The 19,641-nt window shown below is 35.3% G+C and overlaps 1 long non-coding RNA gene and 1 pseudogene across 1 annotated transcript; both read right to left on the bottom strand.

Moving 5' to 3' along the window:
- Nucleotides 1-7,972: 7,972 nt before the first annotated feature.
- On the bottom strand, nt 7,973-9,891 carry LOC120159563. The gene is made up of 3 exons (XR_005519363.1): nt 9,880-9,891; nt 8,478-8,480; nt 7,973-8,110 (listed from the first exon to the last, which is right to left on the bottom strand). It is a non-coding gene; the product is annotated as an uncharacterized LOC120159563 (long non-coding RNA).
- The window catches only part of LOC120159530, a 72,331-nt pseudogene continuing 61,050 nt past the window's right edge, over nt 8,361-19,641 (bottom strand).

The following is a 19,641-nucleotide window of genomic DNA, read 5'->3' on the forward strand; positions in this document are numbered from 1 at the left end:
CATGATATGCGAACATGAGATCAACTTTTCATTCCCATTCGATGTACCTGTCTGGATCATTGTCTCCTTTGAAAGACGGGATCGTGAACTTTGGTTTTGCAAAGAGTTCGGGTGCTTGAAAACGTGGTTGTTCTCGCCCGGGTACAAAAAGTTCAGCATTGTTTGGTCTTGGATTCTGGTTTGGTAGATCCAATTGTGGTTTTTGTCGTTCTCTCACGATTTCATCAAATATTTCAACTTGAGTCGTGAGTCGGGTAAGTGTGGCTAAGATAGCCGTAAGTGTCTTGTTGTTATTGTCGCCCATCCTGAAATCATAACACTCAAAAGAAAATTTTAAAGTAAAATAAAAATAAAAGGAAGAAAATTCAACAAAGCAAGAAACCTCACAAGTCACTCCAAGAAAGTAACACAACGAGAGGCAAGTAAGCCGATCTTGTACTCTTTAAAACTCACTTTACCAAGTAGTCTTCCACAGTTCGTATCGGAGTTTGATTACTAGCAAAGGCGATAAGAAAAAACTTAAAAGTTCTAAGAGGCCAAACAAAGGTTAGACTCCAAGAGAACGAGAATGCAAAGAAGGAAGTAGTATGCAAACTCTTTAGTCCTACTAACACAAGGAAGATAATGTGTTAGATAATGCAAAAGAACAATAACAGGGAAAAAACAAAAGAACCTAAAGCACTAAGAGTCAAAGAAAAAAAAGGACCAAACTAGAAAACCTGGAAAACGCTGGATCAACTTGAGCAACGTTTTTGAGGGGGTTACCGGTATCCAAAAATTCTGGAACAATTCTTTAATGTCTTTCGATGCGTCAAGCAATCACCTGTAAAATTTCATAACCAAATACCTTCAGTAGTATCCAGTAGACTCTGTTGAACGGTGAGTCCTCAAACAATCTGTTTTTCTTGATCGCTTTGTTCGAAGTTGTTTTTGATCTCCAAAAATTCTGATTTTTTGTGTGAATGATATAAAATATATGTAGTTTAAATATGGAATTTTTCATCACAAAATTCTTCCTGTAGAATTTTCAAGAAATTCGACAATATTCTAGACCGAATCTGCCGATAAAACTTGAATGATGTATTTGAAGGCTCTAATGAACTCTGATTGAAGTGAATTTTGAACTGGAGATTAAAATTAAGATGAATATGATATATGGAAAAAATCAGTTCTAAATACCTTCGTTTGCAATTTTTTTGAAATTTTGGCTTTTTTGTTTTTTTTTGCCTTTTTTTTTGAAAATAAAATAGAAAACTAACAAGAAGGATTTGAATCTAAATTAAAATTAAATTAAAATAACCTGAAACGATGAATCTTCTCTGAACTAACTCCGTTGGGGTACATTGACGGTGTTGTGTGCAAGAACAAACAAGATTGCTTGCTTCTTTCCAAGAATCGGCCCAAATCTGATACCAAATAATAGGGAAGCAGTGGCGGATTGATGAACGTTGCTCTTGTTGAGGAATCAAACCTAGAAAAGCTCTAGACTCGATGAAGAATAATAAGAGATGAATGGGGAAGGTGGCGGTAATAGCTAGGGTTCTCTGGGGTTTCTTTAAGTGCTGGAAACAAGGTAAGAAACAAGATTAGAACAAGATAAACAAAATATAAAGAAATTAAAAATAAAATATGATAACCAAGAAATCAAAAGATCTCCCTTATGAAGGTGAACGGTAAAGATGATGATGGTGAGGATGGATTTGTGGAAAATAGATGGATAAGTGTCCTATCGAGCCCTCCTAGTCGCAATGAAAAGGCAAACACGATAATACAGCTCTAACCAACCCTCCTAGTCGCAATGAAAAGGAAAATTGGAGTGTGAAGATTAATCTCCCTCACAAGAACTTGAAAGAACTCCAGGAGAAGAAGCTTCGAAGGCACAAGGCAATCAGCACTTGCAAAAACAAACTCTCGTTGTATTATTAATCAAAGAAATCTTGAATTCCAAAGTTTAATGAAGCATCCTTTATATAGGGGCTGAGTTCTAAAGGTCCTAAATAACTAATGAATAAAATAATAATAAACTAAACATATCTTAACTCTAATTCCTAATAAAATAATAATAACTAAAGATAATATTTTTAACCCAATCTTAATTCCTAATAAAATAATAAATCTAATCCTAAAAGATAATGCATCATCCTATATTAATTTATATTAAAAATAATCAATAAAAATATTGAAAATTCGTAATATTTACAAAATCCCGTATTAATCCTGTATAAGATTTTTTGCATGCACTGTCTTCAGTAAAATAGCCATATCTTGAGTTCCCGATATCAGATTGATGCAATTCAAGAACCGTTAGAAAGATAAGAGATAGAAGGTCGTATCTCCAGAAGACATCTTGACTAAATAAGATCAGGATCCCATTCAAAAAGTCATCGTAAGTCTGCTTCTGTTCTGATATTCTTTTCCAATGCTTGGACGAGTGGATCATTTGGAAGAGTTATTACTTCTTCCTTTGATGTGAGCCTTGTGATGCATGTATCATATATTTCTATATCGATTGATTGGATTATCGAACAACTCTTAGATGAATAGTTCCCAGAACTAATGCATGTCGATTGGTCAATTCATTGTTCTTCCAGGGTATTTACTCTTTAATACCACAAATTCTTGTCCATAGACCATTTTCGGAATCATCGCTGAATAAATCTTCCAATGTCTTTATTTCATTTCCACGCTTCCACAATATCATGAAATGCTGATGTACTTGATTATTTTAATCATAACCCATCGTAATTGTACACTATGTAAACTCATCAGAATTTCCAAACTTATCCAAATCACTTACTAAATCCTCAGTCATTGAGGTTACCTAATTTATTTAGCAGTCATGTCCATTCCCGTTATTTCGGGGGTTATCTAGGGTAATCCAAACGTTTATGAAATTCGTATACATATTGCACTTTCGTTCAATTCAATTTGGTCTTCGTGGTTTATTTGTCTAACGAATATCCATTTCTTATTACCGAATGCGATCTAGAGTTGAGCTGAGTACTTCCAAAATTATCATCGAACCATACTTGAGAAGATGAACACACCTTCAACTGATACCTATGCCGTTTAGGTATTGACATATCATTACGGTTGATCGGCTCACTTAAGTTATTCCATAACTTCTAAAGGTAGTCTAACACCTATGCTTATTTGGATTCCTTAATTAATCCAAGACATTTACTTAGTATAGGCCATAAGGGTGTTTTGGTCATTTTGGTGTTCAGTTTTATTCCAATCATTACAGAGCTCGAGGATATCCCATCATTCATGAGCTTGGTGGTATCATTGGGCCATTTCTATTACAGGGGTATTTTGGTCATTTTACAGATTTAGTGTATTTTAATCCTTTTTTCCGTTCGATCTTACTATTAAATTCAATCTTATCATTTATTTCAGTCCTTTCGAACAATTCTGACAGCAGAATACCCCCGATAAATTATTCTTCAGGTATTTACTCATTACTCGAATATTTTCGGGTCAAGTGTCTTCTCAGATTTTACAAACGGGATATAATTTTTATGTACAAAGACAAGATCTTAACAATCAACTCCGTACTTAATCGAATTAAGTACGAATCCTCAACGTACTTTCTTATTCAGGGTCAACTCGACTATTTTACCTCTCAAGGGTATTTTCATAATTTCTTAACCAGATAATTTTGATATTAGCTCTTAACGAAAATAATTATAATTTAAAGATCCTATGGTCAATTGTTTTTCCCAAACATTCTCTGATCTTGAAATTATTCATTAATAGAATTTTAATATCTTGCACAAACCCTCTACGGGTTAAAAACCGGTTATCCGTATTTCGTAAGAAAAATCTAGCATTTCTTAATCACATATGTAGTTTTATCATATCAATATATCCTTTCAGAGTTATTAATCAACATCCAGGGACAATTCTTGACATCTTACAACTTAAGGGTATTTTCGTAATTTTACCCTACCGGAGTATTATCATAATTTCCCATCCAAGTACCTTTAATATTTAACCTTTGATGAAATAAACTATAAGTTACAAATCCATGTTGATTTCTTTATCACTAAGCACAGAACTTGTAATTTAATTATAACAATCCCTCAATTTCTTATAAAAATCATCTGAACCATAATCAATTACTGAACCCTTTTACCGTATTCAGATCGAGTGTAGAAACTAATTAACTACACAAATGAGACCAACATTATCTTAATCATGCATTTACAAATATTCACATGTTCCATAAAGCATAAAGAGGTAGTAAAGTATTATCTCGATTTTCGTGCAATACTGATCGACCATAAAAATTCCATTCGAACGCCTTTGATCTTCAATTCAACTTCCAATAATTCCTCATATATATATCAACATAAATTATATAAAAAACGGAGCTTAATTACGATAAACGAATCGAATCGGGTGATAAATCAGTGAATAATAGCTTATCGGGTTTGAATTTGGCGAAACGGACTTCGGATTCGGATTCAGGACGTCGAAAGCATAAAATATGACTTTTTGGAAATTCAAAATTTCGATCAAAATCAAAGTCAACGGACTGCGGAATCGGATTTAGAACGTCGCAAAATGTCAGGATATGTATACTCGGTCAAAGTCAAAGGTCGTTTAATGCCCGGTCAAAGCCAGTCAAAGTTTTGGTCAACAGTGGTCAACGCCGGTCAACGGTTAACGGTGAACTGTCAACGGGTCGGGTAAATGGGTCGGTCCAACGGGTCGGGTTATGACCGGTCAAACCGGTCAAAATAAGAGCAAAACCGGTCAAACCGGTCATTTTTTCTTCCCCACGCGCAGTGCTAAATTCCCGAAAAAATTTCTAAAAATTATTTTGAGCGATTTCGAGATACTTACAAAGCTCGGTTCACAATTTTGAACGGCGGAGAGCTTGATTTCAACAAATCGGAAACTTTGACCGCTTCACCTCCTCACGCGCCGCCGTCGACGGAGACCAAGGATGACACCGGCAGACTCGGAACGATGCAAGGAACACGATGGTGCGGGAGGTGTCGTAAACGGATCATCAGATCGTCGTGAATCGACGAAAAACCAATTGAAATCGAGTTATTATCGATGATACTTCCGACTGAAATTAACGACAAACGGTGACGATTCACGACGAAAGGTTTGAGGGGTTTTGTTCCTCGCTCGACAACGAACAAGATGGTGGTTTCGGTTTGTCGATCGGAGGTCGGACGGCGAGTAGATCGGAGTTGAAAGTTGTTGATCGGGAGAGGAAATATGAACATTTTCTGCAGAAAATGCACGGGAAATGGGGTTATATTAACTCCTAAAGAAAAATGGTCAAATCATGAGTTTAGCCACTGAATTTCCTACACTTCTTAAAACGGTCTGTCAATTTTACAGCCTTACAATTTAATCCACTGTTTATTTCAAAATACCAATTAAATTCACCATTTTATAATTTCTTAAAATTTAGCCCCTAAATTGGGGTGTTACAGCTTACGTGCAACGCCTTAGTATATGGCTAAAATAAGGTGTTATTGGTTCTGTTTTTTTTATTATTTTAAATAACAAAACCGGTAAAAATGACCGAAAACATCATTATTTTGATCGGTTCTAATTATCTATATATACTAAGACACCGCACCACAGAACTGCCCTTAGATTGTTTATAGTTTTATAAGTTAAAATTTTTGTGTTATCCCAACATTTTTTATGAATTGATGATATGACTTAACAAAAATGCTGACCATAAGGTTCGAACTCGCACGCACCTACGTGCAATAGATCTTACCTGTCAAGCAACTAATGATAGCTCTGGAAACCGAAATCTAATTGATGGTACTCTTTTTTTCCGACTTTCCCCCTTTTACTTGCTTGATTATGGGATTTCACTTTTCTTTGTCTTAATTTCTTCCTTGATTAGTCGATGAATCAAAATCTATCCCTTTCTTTTGTTCTTCATTTTTCTTTTCTTTTTTTGCTTTTTTTTATCGTTGTTAATAGCTACGGTATTATGTTTGGTTCAAGGTTTGGGTTGGATCTTAGTTTAGACAATATGCACTAATTCAAGGGTATTGAGTTTTATGATGGTTAATGGTGGCAGTATAATATTGGAGGTTGTGTCCGATTTGATAATGAGGATTTGTTGAGGGATTGAAATAATTTACAGGTGTGTGAAGGATTTCATGGTGGTGAATTGGAGGTAACCGAGAGGGTGAAAAGAATAAAATAGTGAGTGGTGGTGGTGAAGTTTACTCGAGTCGTTATTGATTTAGGGATATAGGCCGTTGGTTGATAGACTTGCTTTGACATTGCTTTGGGTTCAAACAAAAATAGTTCATTTGGATCTACATGCGACGAAATAGATAAAGATGACCAGGACAGAGGGTGGTTGATGGAATGTCTAATTTAACGAGAAAACATTAAAAATTATATAAATAAAATATTAGTAAAAAAATTATGTGGCAATTGAAAACTAATATAAAAATGACATGTGATCAAAATGTTAGAAAAATTACAGGAGTGATAAAAAAAATTAATTTTCAAAGTTCATTGAGTAAATTAAAAATGTTTAAACTTAAATGACCAAAAATAAGAAAGAGAATAAATTTCAACGATGATTTATGCAGTTTACCATTTAAAATAATTATTCACATTTTTTTTGTCTAATGTTCTTAATAGTCATTAAAACACATAAGCACCAGCAGATTAGTGGTAGATTAGAACTCAACCACGGTATCGACTTGGTTTGATTCTCGGCTGGTGCATCTTTGCCTTTGGAACTATAAGGTAATTTTAAGTATTGATTTTTGTAAAGGTATTATATATATATTATTTTTAAAAATAATATATTTAACTTTAAAAATTATGCTTTTAGATTAAATTTAGACTGTTTAAATTTATCAGGCAATATATAACGACTGTTTAATTCAATGAGAAAACATTAAAAATTATGCTTTAAAAATTATTTTATTATTGTTACCATTTTCTCGATTACTCTTTTATTAGATGCCGTCGCCCGTCGTTATATATAAATGCTTGTTACGTCTAATGAATTTAATTAATTTATGCATCAAGATCAAATTTTCTTATCAATGAAAACAAAAGCACGAGTGATCTAGTGGTAGAATAGTATCCTGCCACGGTACAGACCTGGGTTCGATTCCCGGCTGGTGCATATGTGGAGCTGTGATGATAAATGATTTGAAGGTAGGGTCCTTCTAGTGCTCTGATTACCTGATGAGCAATAAGCGTTTCTGAGCTTCCATTTTCCTTTTTGTGTTTTTGTTGATTTTTTTGATATCATTGTTTCTTTTGATGTGTGGTTTTATTCAGCTTCATTTGCTTGTAACAGGTTATGGCAGATCTAATCTCTGGTGATGAGTTACAGGTCTGAAAACATATCACGTTCATCTCCATAAAATGTTGCCGTTCACCATTCATGTATGTGCCGCAGGCGACTTCGCACATGCAGTTCGGCATGGATGGCAGATCTTATAGCTTTCGAGGATTGATGATATACACAAAACCAAGTCGAAAATGAAACAAACCTGCCATCTTTCATGATGCATTTACTCAAACATGCTTCAAAACCTGCAACGAAATGTTTCATGATCACACTTGAAATCCGTGTTTCTACTACTTAAAAAGAGCAAAACACATTTTATTAAAACCTTGGTATTGTACCCTTTCTTTTCCATGAAATAAAGGAGCTTAAAACAATCGTATGTATCCTTAATCTATAAAAATGAGGGTAGGAGACCCTTCAGAATATGGTTACTGAAGCAATTATACGAGAAATTAATTACATTTCATACTCAACTACTTGGGCTAATTGAACCAAACCTCAATTACAAAGGTTGGGTGAATAAGAAATGAAAAGGGAGACCAATATTATTTATAAGAATCATGTACCTTCAAATTGTGTTTGTATTAATCTTGCTTTTCTTCTACCCTTAGTTTTAAAAGGCACTAAACCGCAGCATCAATCACTAATGGTCGATACAAGTTGACGGTTCGCACTTCAGCATCAGAACTCGATTGCAACTTACTTTTCGCTCCGGAGCCCATCTTCTTAACAGATTTATAAATTTTGGCACCTAATAAGTGATTATGCTCATGCATAACCTCAAGCACCCGCCATCTTCTTAACAGAATGTTGGTCATTTAAAACGGGCTCAAAGGCCAAAGGAAAAGCTGTGAAGCATTAAAGTCATAGGTTACACCAAAAGGTGCCTGGGAAGCCAAGAAAGTAGATAGTTCTAATGGCTCTCTTATAAACTAAAAGCTTCTACCTCGTGAACTCTATTCAAAGACTCTTCAAAAGCTTGTAATGCAACTTTGTAATGGTGTAAAGAAATCGTCCCTTCCTCCACGACTTGCAAGGCACTTCTATACTACTGATTAAACCATTGCAGGTGATCAACGGCATCAACAGTATTGGAACCTTGATCCGGAACATAGAAGCGCTTGTAATCCTTTTTCCATTGCAAGAGAACGTACTTGGAAGGGACTTCCTCTGCACCATTGAAGTTAAGCACGCAGAATGCATGCCGGCATAGATATGCGTAGAAATTAAAGCAACTGCAGATACATCTTTCACTGGCTGTTCTGTTATAAAGTACTTCTTACTCTCTAAATTTCCTTCAGCCTAGACTCGCTCCTTGACCAAGAAGATGATTATAGACTCACGAGCTAAAAATTATCAAGTTCAGCTCGAACTCGAAATATAATATTAAAACTCAACTCGAACTCGAAAAGGCTCGAAATAAAAAAAATTCAAGAGCTCGATTAAAACTCGAGACTCAAGCTCGATTTTGAGCTCGATTCAAGCTCGACCTTTGAGGACAAGCTTAGGAGTAACTTAGCTGCACATCTATGGATCGAATTGGGTTTTCAATCAATCCAATCTAACCCAAAAATTATAACCCTCCACTTGACTTGACTTGACTCGACTCAAAAATATACATTTTCCACTTGATCCGAATCTGATCCGATTTTTTGAGACTAAATCCGAACCCAACCTGACCAAAAATAATATATTTATTTAAAAATATTATTTTTTATTCAATAAAAATAGGGATTTAATTGAAAAAATAATATATAGATAGGATATTATTACAATTATCCCTAAATATATGAGGTAAAATTATATTTCGGCTTGGGTCGGCTTGGGTGTTTTTCACCCTAAACCCGAACCCAACTCGAACATAACCTCTAAAAAATCTGACCGACCTAACCCGATCCTGACATTTAAAAAAAATCGACCCGATTAAGTTGAATCGGGCCACAACCCATTAGTCCAGTAATAAACCATTTGACCTCAATCTCCCTACTGAGATGGTCAAGTGTGGGGAAGTTTTCAAAAGGTTTTACGAAACGAAAACAAAACACAAAAAGTTTACATGGATATACTCACCGGGAACTTGCCATGTCGGTGGTAAGTTCGATCGGAAAACTATTAAACTGGTTGTTTCAACTTACCCAAAGGCCAGGTCATTTCTAAAATGAGGCATTTTTTTATTTTGCTAAAGTCTATCCAACAAACTTTCAGGCTTAAACAAGTAACTCAACTCCATCTCTAAGACAAGTTTCAAGCTACACATTCCATAGCTAAAAACAGAAACTACATCCAAAACCTGTATACTCATTATGAGTGAGATACAAACATGGAGTTTCGGCTGCAATACAACATGTTAAGCCTTTTTTAACCATGAAGAGTCGGTCTGGAAGACTTTGAAAATCACACAAGAAAAGGAAAAGTTTCGGCTGCAATACAACATGCTAAGCCTTTTTTAACCATGAAGAGTCGGTCTGGAAGAGTTTGAAAATCACACAAGAAAAGGAAAAAGAGAAAGGATAACCCAGATGGAGCCCTCCTGTGCTGGTAGTTGGCTGTTTTCTTATTCATGTGACGAGTCAACAGATTTCAGTACAGCCTCACCCCCATCTCCTTGCAGCCGACTAGTTTCTGATCAAGGAATCAAGTAATAGCAAACAGCATTTAGAACTGTACAATGACATTTAGGTGGAACATCTAATGTAAAAGAGAGAGAAAATGAAAAAAAGAAGATAAAAATAAAAATAATTTATGTGGTAAGAAAGAGAGAGAGAAACGGTGCATAAAAATAGTAAGCCAAATCATGTTATCATTAAAGTTCTTTCACTTCCACAAATATTCTCTAGAGAATTGAGATAACTGAATTCTTTTGATCAAAATATATATATATTTTTTTCCATTTTAAAAAAACAATTAGAAAAAAGACAGCAAGAGAAGAAAGGGGTGTTTTGGGATAAGGAGCTTATACATTTCCTGTGGAATATATATCGTCCGTTCAGAAACCCTTATTAAGAGTATCCAGAACAGCATTCTCAATTCGCTTTGCAGCATTCGCTTCCCCTAGGCCATACTTCAAAAGCATTGCAGCACTCAGAATTGTTGCAAGCGGATTTGCCTTGTCCTTCCATACGGACAATAACATATCTTACATTATCATCGAGGTTCACCATCTTGGGTTTGATGGAAAATGATAATTAAGCTTTAGCTCTAAAAACCAAAAAGAATAAATCCAACCTATCCAGCGATATCAGGGGGAGAACCATGAATAGGCTCAAAGATTCCAGGTCCCTGTGCAAATGGTAATGCCAGTATAGTCAAAGAGAAAGAATATACAAACACCAATATTCTCAAACCAAACTGCAAATAGATTAATGATTCACCCAGACTCGCAGATGGAAGCATCCCTATGCTTCCAGTGATCATTGAAGCTTCATCAGACAAAATATCACCAAATATGTTGTTGGTCACAATTGTATCAAACTGCACTATTCCATTTTCACATATTGTAAACTCTTCCAGTAAAAAGAATGGCGCTCATTTATTGGGCCTAGGAAAAGTGTGAAGGAAGATCATGTCTTTCTCTTTTCAAAACAAACCTGCTTTGGGTAGCGAACAAGCTGCATTGTTGCATTGTCAACATACATGTGTGACAGCTCAACATCAGGATAATCAGCAGCAGTTGCCGTAACTCTTTTCCTCCAAAGCATTGATGCCTAGAAAATGAAACATAAAAGTTCCAAGTTTATTACATGAGAAAAGTCTAATGCAACTATAATCAATAATTCCAGACCTTGAAATTTAGGAAGCAATACGAAACGACAAAACGAAAACAACACATTTAATAAACACCAACACAATTTGACAAACTTGACAAGACAGGTTTAAATCCGATTAACATGATTCATGCAATACACGTTTTGTATTCACGTTTAAGATTTAGAAATATAATCCATGTTATGTTTATGTTGACATTGGAAAAAAACATGAAACACTACTCACAACAGATTGTCGGGTTTAATACTTGACAGATAAACCTATAATCTGCACACCGTTTTAGATCATAAAGCCAGAATCATATACCTCATCCCTGCATAAGCCAGATTTCAAATTACAACAAGTTTATAATATCTTAGAAGTTCTCACATTGCTCTCAAGATAGAGCCCCCTCAATTGTATGTAAGGAGTTGTTTAATGGGTTTTGTAACAAATGCAGAACCATCTACTCCGTGTGATTCAAGCATAACACATCGATTAGGCACTCCTTTCCCCTTCCATTGTCTTGATTGAGCTTTGTCTCAATCGAGTTACAAGAACCTTTTTAACAAGGCCTCATTTGCCTTTAAAAAAAGGCATAACACATCGATGACCCTATTTCAATTGATTAGAAATAAGAGAATAGTTCAATCTTTTCTTTCTTTTCTTCCAATTTTTCATTGTTATATGCTTAGTTTTAAAAGGTGCAAGGCGCACCGAGGCACAAAAAGCCCCAAGAGCATAGGTACAGGGCGCGGGCGCGCCTTTCGTAGGCGGGCACATTTTTATACTAAAAACCCATAAATTAATTATATAACGTATTTTTAATAATATAAATAAAATTTAATAAATATAGATAAAATTTTAATAACATAAATTAAAATAAATCATTTTAAAAGAATGAAAGATTGAGAAAATAATTTGATATCATGTATTAAATTTTTTTTTTGAAAAGGAAAAAGTGAGTCTAGTATTTATTGAACTTTAAAAAGAAAACAATTACATGTTGTCCATGTGCGGTGCACTAACGGACAGCAATCAAAGTTTCAACAAAAAGTTTAGGAACCAAAGCTTCAATAAAAAGTTTAGGGAACCAAAGCAAAAATAAATAAATAACCCCAAAACAACCCAATAAATAAGCAAATCCAAAGCTAGAGAATAGCTAACCTTTCTTCTTCCATGCTAAAAAACTAAGGGGCTGTTTGTTTGCCTCTTAATGGAACCATTCAGCGCTGAATGCTGAACCGTTCAGCATTCAACGCGTTTGTTTCGCACCTCTGAATGATTCAGTGCTGACTGATTCAGCAAAACAATGCTTAATGATTAAGCACAAAAGTACATTTTGAATGATTCAGAGCCATTATCAAACAACACGTCACATTCAGAGCTAATTCATTCAGAGCCTCTGAATCATTCAGCATTTGAATCATTCAGTGCTTAATCATTTTGAAGTAAACAAACAACCCCTAAAGCTTTTTATCAGAGAATACCATTTTGAACAGAAATGAAAAAGCAGAGAAGAGATAGAGAAGAGAGACGTCGTAAATTTTCTATTAATTTCTCTCCCCCTACATAGGCACAAGAAGCGTAGCACCTACGTTTGCATAAAAAAGCGAAAAAAGCGTGCGCCTGCCGTTATGCGCTGCGCCTGTACCGTCGAAGGTGATTTTTCTGATGCCCAGCTGTGTCCGGCGCCTTAGGCGCGCTTTTGAAAACTAAGGTTATATGACAATATCATTACAACAAATTGTTGGAAATCGAGGCAAGAATAATGCAACGAAAATTTTAAATAATCTTGATCAATCCTAGGATCTTATGGATAGCATACTAATTACGGTAAAATAAAGTCGTGAGATTACAAAAATCTATGGTTTGAAAATCCTTTCGTGTTGTCTATGATTTCTTTCGATCTTTAAAGACGTTGCCTTTCTGAAAGACGACCACCCTCTATACGTACACGTGAATAAATCAAAAATGATTTTCATTCTTATCCATTCTTAGTGTGCGACCTTATAGATTCAATTAACGTTAGCAGTAGATAAAATCTCATTTTATCATACAAGTCATAAGTAGCCTCTAGCAAGACATTATGACTACCTAAGTTAAAAGAAAAGCTCATGATCTGAGACAACCTTAATGTGGTTTATGTCATAATCCTTTTATCTTACGATATGTTGATAGAATATAAGGCATGAAAAATATCAACTTTATATCACTCTAACTTTAGTTTCTCGATACTTAATTAAATTGACTAAACAAATAAAATTAATCTCTATTAACTCATTTGAATACGACCGTGCATTTCTCGATCTAAATCATTGATGGGCCCTAAGATATCTCTCTTATGATAAGAGGGATAAATTCATCTTAATCACTGACATCTCACTACATGATTCATGTCATGTTCAGGCATAACCTTTATAATTGTACGATTAAAGACAATGTTTGATTATGTCAAAACATAACAATCATCATGTTGAGAACTGTTGCTTTGAAGTGCTTTGAAGTGGATTAAAAATCCAGAAGCAAGTCATGTTGCTTTTGTTCATCTGGTTAAGGAAATTGCCAAGCGCTTGCTGGATTATAATGTGACTATTAGGCATATTCAGAGATGTTTTAATTGAGAAGCAGATAGTTTAGCTAAGTCGGGCATAGGGTAATGTGGGGTGTTATGGTTGGGTGTGGTGGTTGAGTGTTTTGTAGGGAAGGTTTGTACTTAAAATGGTTTTACCCTGGATGTACTCTATATTTTAGTAATAAAATTTTGGGTACTCTTTTCCTCCTTCCAATGTCCATTGAAATACCTATGTAGTTTGACGGTTATGAAGGGATTTTTAACGAGGCCCTTTTCTTATAAAAAATCATGTTGAGAACTGTAGTAACTTCAGGTGTAAAAATTTAATAACATGACTGTTTAAAATTAATATATAACTTTAATCCATGTATTAATCTCAAAACGAGTCAATCCAATATTTTTCTCAACAAATACATATGAATATGATTTGAATTTCATTTACATATTCATCTCATAAATATCTATCAAATTTCATACCAATCTTATTTTACTACTGTTCCCACAATAATAACCGATTAGGCATATTTAGAAAAAAGACAAAAGGATCACTTTTGTCCCTGTAGTAGACCCAATTTATCATTTTCGCCCCTATCGTATTTTCGCATCAATTTAGCCCTTGAAGTTGATCAATCGCATTATTCTATACCCTACCCTCACTTAAAACCCTAAATAGAGGGTTTTAAGTTAGAGATTAAGGTTTAAAGGTTATGGGGTTTTTTTTATAAGAATTGGAGGTCGTTAAAAACCCCCTTCATAATCATCAACATATTAAAACGTATGTCAACGAAAACTGAAAGGGGGAAAAGAGTACCTCATGATTTATTAAATAATATAACCATTACACCTTGTATGAAATAACACCCCAATAAGATACATATACCACATCTAAACCAAAAAATCTCTAAATCCCCCTTAAACATCCAAAAATTATAAGGTCAACCCTATCTGATACCCACTCACACTTATCCCAAACCTCACATCACTAAAAACAAAAAATATTCGAAAGCAGTACATAAATCCATTAATATGATAAAAACACAACTGACTCCTAACGGCGAACCATCTATATCTTGGAGAAGCAACACACTTCAATCAATTAAAACTCCTTCCAAAACCGCTAATAGGCTAAAACTCAATATTCGTCCGAGACAGTTAAGCCACTTCAGCCTTTTGCTTGCTACTTTTAGATTCGTGGGGTTTTATTTTCTTTCCGCACTTTGATCCCTTCCGAAGACCCTCTCCTTGCAACCGGTTAGAATCACCTATTGCCCCAGTACTGAGACCGTCTTCCAGGGCATGAGACTCCTCAACGATTTGATCTGATCGATCGAGGGCACAAGGTAAGGAAGACTCAAAACTGAACATGGCCTTGAAGCTAAACCCATCTCACCACCATTGGTTCTACCACCAGGTACAACTTATTTCCCAATCTGATTCGACAAGTTTTCCATCAATCCAAGTAGAAAGGAACCCGGTGTAGTCTCAGGGGAACATCGACCAGTGGGAGGAGCTTCAATTTGAGTATTAGAGATGGCCAATGCAGCCATGATCGACATTGGTTTTTTGGATTCGCCGTTGTAATGGGCAATCGTTGTCCTCGGGAACCCAAGGAATAGGCTTGAAACTCGGATCGATCTCGCGAACCATGATGTTAAACGATTGACCTTCAACCTTCAATCATACTACCTCATCATTCTAACTTTGATGGCTAAATTGATGCGAAAATATGATAGAGGCAAAAATGATAAATTAGATCTACTACAGGGACAAAAGTGATCCTTATGTCTTAGAATAATTAATAATATTATTCAAAGATATTAATAATAAAATTGCATGCAAATGATGATAATAAAACCAATAATCAAAATATCATGTTCATACAATATGCCTAGGGCACTAATGCTAACACAAACCTCCAAAACATTAGCTTTGTCGACAGAACAGAGTTGTCCACGCTGCTTCCGAGCAATCTCAAATGCAACACGAGCAATTCGATTAATATGGCATCCATTTGTTTGAAAATTTAATTTTCAATAATTAAAAAGTGCACAAATGAAAAAGAAAGCCATAAGTAGAAATTTGAATAAAGAGACAAAACCACTTTACAAGTCGAACATAAGATATGATTTGCAGAGTGTGTTGTCAAGGTGAACACCTAGGTGCTATGGCACAGCACTACACAACAAAAGCACATCAGACAGTTTCAGGTAAGCCACATGCCTAGTGAACTTAAGCACGCTTTCTTGTAATGCAACTGGCACAAAAAAAGCCTACCAAATTGAATTTGTCTTTCATTTTTTTATTAATAGTACCTTCATTCTAAACAAAAGTAGCTTCCCCTCCAGTTGATTTCTTTAAGTTGAATGTAGATGGGGTTGTTAGGATTGATAGGTTGGCAGGAAGAATTGGTGGTATTTTAAGAGACTGTAATTACTACATTCTTCTGACTTTTTTAGAAAGTATTGGTCCTAGCTCTCCACCACTAGCTGAATTGAAAGCTTTTAAAAGAGGCATCGAGATCTTTCTCTCTTCTGTATTGGCTCGTAAAGGTAGATTGATTGTAGAAAGTGATTATAAATCTGCAGTGGAGTTGATTCTTTCTCCTGCTTCTGCTTCTTCTTTCCTTTGTTCTATTGTTAAGGATATTGAGTGTAACACCACAATTTAGGGGCTAAAATTTAGAAATTATAAAGTGGGTGATTTAATTTGGTATTTTGAAAGAAACAAGGGATTAAATTGTAAGATTTCAAAGTTGGCAGACCGTTTTAAGAAGTGCATGAAGTTCAGTGGCTAAACCCATGATTTAACCATTTTTTAATATGTTGAATTATAAATCTCTTTCCCGTGCGCAGGCAGCAGAAATTTTCCAGTTTTCCCCTCTCCAACAACCCAACTTCCAACTCCGATCTACTCGCCGTCCGACCTCCAAACGACGAGCCGAAACCACCATCGTGTACATTGTCAACCGAGGAACAAAACCCCTCAAACCTTTCGTCGTGAATCATCGCCGTTCGTCGTGAATTTCAATCGGAAGTATCATCGGTAATAACTCGGTTTTAGTTGGTTTTTCATCTATTCATGACGATCGGGTCATTCGTTTACGACACCTCCCGCACCATCGTGTTCGTTGCATCGTTCCGAGTTTGTCGGTGTCATCCTTGGTCTCCGTCGACGGCGGCGCGTGAGGAGGTGAAGCGGTCAAAGTTTTCGATTTGTTGAAATCGAGCTCTCTGCCGTTCAAAATTGTGAACCGAACTTTGTAAGTATCTCGAAATCGCTCAAAATAATTTTTAGAAATTTTTCCGGGGTTTTAGCACTGTTCACGCGCCCCCATGCGCCGCCACTGCGCGTGGGGAAGGAAAAAGTGACCGGTTTGGCCGGTTTTGGAACTGTTTTGACCGGTTTAACCGGTCACAACCCGACCCGACCCGTTGACCCGACCCGTTGACCGGCGTTGACCACTATTGACCAAAACTTTGACTGGCTTTGAACGAGCATTAAACGACCTTTGTTTTTGACCGAGTATACCTATCCTGACATTTTTCGACGTTCCAAATCTGATTACGCAGCCCGTTTCTCGAAATTCGGACCCGAAGGCCTCAAAATTGGCAGTCAAACCCGTTGACTTTGATTTTGACTGAAAATTCCAAATTTCCGAAAAGTCATATTTTGTGCTTTCGACGTCCTGAATCCGAATCCGAAGTCCGTTTCACCAAATTCGAACCCGGGAAGCTGTCTTTCACTGATTTATCACCCGATTCGATCCGTTTATCGCAATTATGCTCCGTTTCTGATATAATTTATGTTGATATGTATCTGAGGAATTATTGGAAGTTGAATTGAAGATCAAAGGCGTTCGAATAGAATTTTTATGGTCGATCAGTATTGTACGGAAATCGAGGTAATACCTTACTACCTCTTTATGCTTTATGGAACATGTTGATATTGGTAAATGCATGAATAAGATAATGTTGGTCACTTTTGTGGAGTTGAATAATTTATTCACTCGATATGAATGTGGTAGAAATTCTGTAACTGAATACGGACCGAATTACTAATATAAGAGATTGAAAGATTGTTAGAATTAAATTACAAGTTTGTGAATAGTGATAAAGAAATCAGACATGGATTTGTAAATTATATTTTATATCATCAAAGGTTAAATGTTAAAGGTACTTGGATGGGAAATTATGAGAATACTTCGGTATGGTAAAAATACGAAATTAGCCTTATATTGGAAAATGATAAGAATTGTCCCTAGAAGTGGATTAATAAATCTGAAAAGGCATATTGATACGATAAATATATTGATGTGCATAAGAAATGATAGTTATACTTAGAAATTATGGATAACCGGTTTTTAACCCCAAGAGGGTTTATGCAAGATACTAGAAGTGTGTTAAGGGAATTATTTCAAGATCAGAGAGTGTTCAAGAAAGCAATTAATCATAGGATCTCTAAATTATATTATTTTTCGTTAAGAGCTAATAACGAACTTATCTGGTTAAGAAATTACGGAAATGCCCTTAAGAGGTAGAATAGTCTGAGATGACTCTGAATGAGAAAATACTTATAGGATTCATACTTAACTCGATTAAGTACGGATTTAATTGTTAAGATCCCGACTTAGTGCAGGAAAATTCCTGATATTCCATTTGTAAAGTCTGAGAAGACACTTGACCTGAAAATATTCGAATAATGAGTAAATACTTGAAGAGTAATTTATCGGGGGTATTCTGCTGTCAGGATTGTTCGAAAGGACTGAAGTAAATGATAAGATTGAATTAAATAATAAGATCGGATGGAAGGAAAAGATTAAAATACCGTAGATCTGTAAAATGACCAAAATACCCCGGTAATGGAAATGACCCAAGAATATCACCAAGCTCAGAAATGATTGGATATCCTCGAGCTCTGAAATGAATGGAATAAAACTGAATACCAAAATTTACAAAATAACCATATGGTCTAAACTAAGTAAATGTCTTGGATTAATTAAGGAATCCAAGTAAACATAGGTATTGGACTACCTTTAAAAGTAATGGAACACAATTTAAGTGAGTAGATCAACCCTAAAGCTATGTCAATACCTGAATGGCATATATATTACTGGAATGCGTGTTCGTCTTCTTAAGTTTAACTCGATCATAAATTTTGGAAGTATTCAACTTAGTTCAACTCTAGATCGCATTCAGTACTAAGAATTGAACGTTTGTTCGACAAATCAACCACGAAGACCAAATTGAATGGAATAGAAGTACAACATGTATCTGAAATTCAGGAACGTTTGAATTACTCTGGAAAATCCTAAAGTAACTGGAATGGAGATGATTGCTAAATGAAATAGGTAACCTCAATGACTGAGGATTTAGTAAGTGATTTGGATAAGTCTGGAAACTCTGATGAGTTTACGTAGTGTACAATTACAATGGGTTATGAACAAATTAATCAAGTACGTCAGCATTTCATGATATTGTGGAAGTGTGGAAATGAAATAAAGACATTGGAAGATTTATTCAACGATGATTCCAAAAATGGTCTATGGACAAGAATTGAGGTATTAAAGAGTTGTCTGATAATCCGATCAATCGACATAGAATATAAATGTCATGAACTTTCATTTCTTCCTTATCAGCTCAAGTCACATTCTGAATAACTGATGATTCTGTCAGTAAATGAACTCTTCTAATAGTGATTTTGAATTCCGATATTCTATCGGTATACTGAAGATCCGTATTCCTCTACTTGTTAAGATTATCCAATATCTTTGAATACTATTTGTAAATTCTTGTGTGTTCCCTACTCACATGAATATTTTATCTGATTTTCGATTTGAATTATGATCTGATACTTGACATGGATTCTGATCTGATATATGACATAGATTCTGATCTGATACTTGACTTAGATTCTGATCTGATACTTGACCTGGATTTTGATATGATACTTGACCTGATTTATGTTTTGATTTTTGATATATCCGTTTACGGTCGGACACATTTTACGTGGG

The sequence above is a fragment of the Hibiscus syriacus genome, unplaced genomic scaffold (assembly GCF_006381635.1).
Source record: "Hibiscus syriacus cultivar Baekdansim isolate YM2019G1 unplaced genomic scaffold, ASM638163v2 tig00111366_pilon, whole genome shotgun sequence".
Lineage (NCBI taxonomy): Eukaryota > Viridiplantae > Streptophyta > Magnoliopsida > Malvales > Malvaceae > Hibiscus > Hibiscus syriacus.